This window comes from Gavialis gangeticus, unplaced genomic scaffold (assembly GCF_001723915.1).
Source record: "Gavialis gangeticus isolate Ggan-Ray unplaced genomic scaffold, GavGan_comp1, whole genome shotgun sequence".
In the NCBI taxonomy this organism is placed as follows: Eukaryota; Metazoa; Chordata; order Crocodylia; family Gavialidae; genus Gavialis; species Gavialis gangeticus.
The window spans coordinates 5,207,325-5,209,364 of record NW_017729028.1 but is presented as its reverse complement, the minus strand read 5'-3'; the positions used below and the strand labels follow the sequence as shown (position 1 = coordinate 5,209,364).

Here is a 2,040-nt window from a genome sequence, read left to right as displayed (position 1 = left end):
CTCCCTGCCAGCGTGCTCACCTCCCCCCAGATTTTGGTGTCATCAGCGAATTCAAACAGGTTACTTTCCACCCCATCATCCAGATCGCTGACGAAGAAATTGAACAGTGCAGGCCCCAGGACCGATGCTTAATGCGCAGTAGACTATTTTACTCCACATTAGTGTAATTGCACATTTTTTACATGACCTATTTTACCTAAGTAAAATAGGTTACCATACATTAAAGCACACATATAGACACACCCACAGAATTTCCTTCTACTCGCATATAGCAAAGCTTGATTTTTTTCCCCCCCTGTAACCTGCCTTGAAGCCCAGTAACATTCAGTAGAAAGACTCCCATTAACTTCGGTGAACTTTGGATCACAACCTATATTTACAACACCAAATGGAATAAAGAAATGGTTTCCCCAAGAAGCCTGTTTACAGCAGAATGTGCTCTTTCTTTAATTCTAATGATTTCCAGCTATTTTTATGTACAGTAGTTAGTTTTCAGACTGATGGAGATGGAGTCTCATTTGTGCAGATGGGAAATGCTTATTATGCTAATAGTGTTCTGCATTGTTAGCGGAGATTATTAGACAGAGATGTTAGAAATGCCTCTAGTGGAATTAAGTAGGTGACAAGGTAAAACGAAGAGATAAATGGCAATAGTGATTAGGAAACGGATTGTGCTGAATACGGTAAGTACAATGGAAGAAGAGAAAGAAACTTCATTTCTTACAGGAAATAGTTTGACCAAGAAGGTTATCATTAGAAAGAAAAGATGAAGAATGGGTTAGCCAAAAAAAAAATCACTGATTCTAAATAAGGTTGATAGACTAAAATATACTATTTAATCTGGAGAAAGCTTGAGAAAGTGTTGAAATGGAGGAAGGAAAAGAACCAGAACACCTATTAAAAAAAAAGGACACCACACGCAGTTTCATGTTTTACAATTAATATATTATAAATTCTTCCAAGTGTCTGTTTCAGGCGTAACCAACTGTATATTTTACATTTAATTCAATGAAATGCAATATTTGTCTTTTCTGAATTCTTAATAAGTCAATAAAACTCACACACTAGAGGTAATTGTGCTGACTGAACACTTTATATCAGTCATCAGAGCGGTATTTAATATTTGTTGTTTCTGTACCTAGAATCATTGTAACAGCAGGAAAATGGAAATCACAGCTAAGGATCCAGGCACAACAAATTCCAATTTATTCCTGAAGTACCAAGTAAGAAAGTCCTAACTGTAGCATATCTTCTTTAAATGTGTGTAAAAGCCCATTTACACTGCATTCTTGAATGATTAGACATTCATTGTAAATCCACTGAATAGGACCCTTTTTCTTTGCCACTGGACCACTGGTGAATCAATCCTGATTTCTGCCAAGATATTTCTGCCAACCTGTTTGCTACTGACACTGATGAAATCAGATTTCACTGCAAATTTCCATCACAAGTGATATTCAGATCACTCCTTTTGACTATTTGATTTTTATTCATGATATAGAATTGACCACTGAAATTTAATGAGTATTTTTTTCTGCTCCCTTATGGATGACTGAATCTTTCTTGAAAAAGAATAACAATGAAAAGCAAATAGCTGTTAGGAAATAATTGATAGCAAACACTCTTGGTTGCAAGCAAGATTTTCTGTATTTGTGTCTGGCTTGGAATATAATGGCTAATTTACTTCAGATTTAACTTCCTTGAGAATGAATGTGTGTTGGGTAGAGTACTCTGTAAGGACGGGATCAGCTAGCTTTGGTTTTGTTGGTTCATTTCTCCTCACTTTGGATGGCTCATTAGTGATGAGATCATGGGCATATTGATTAGATAACTTGCATTGATTTGGATGAAGCCGTGGTCCTGATGTTAGCTTGTATTTCCTCATTTTCATAGTTTCATAGTTAGTAGGGTTGGAAGGGACCTGAGCAGATCATCAAGTCCGACCCCCTGCCATGGCCGGAAAGAGTACTGGGGTCAAACGACCCCAGCAAAGTGATTGTCTAGCCTTGTCTTAAAGACCCCCAGGGTAGGAGCCAGCAC

The 2,040-nt window shown here is 37.5% G+C and overlaps 1 long non-coding RNA gene across 1 annotated transcript in view; it reads right to left on the bottom strand.

The window, feature by feature from the left end:
- Positions 1-123: 123 nt before the first annotated feature.
- The window catches only part of LOC109300094, a 17,823-nt gene continuing 15,906 nt past the window's right edge, over positions 124-2,040 (bottom strand). Inside the window, exon 3 of the long non-coding RNA XR_002098111.1 lies at positions 124-187. This is a non-coding gene — a long non-coding RNA (uncharacterized LOC109300094). The remainder of the gene's footprint in view (positions 188-2,040) is intronic.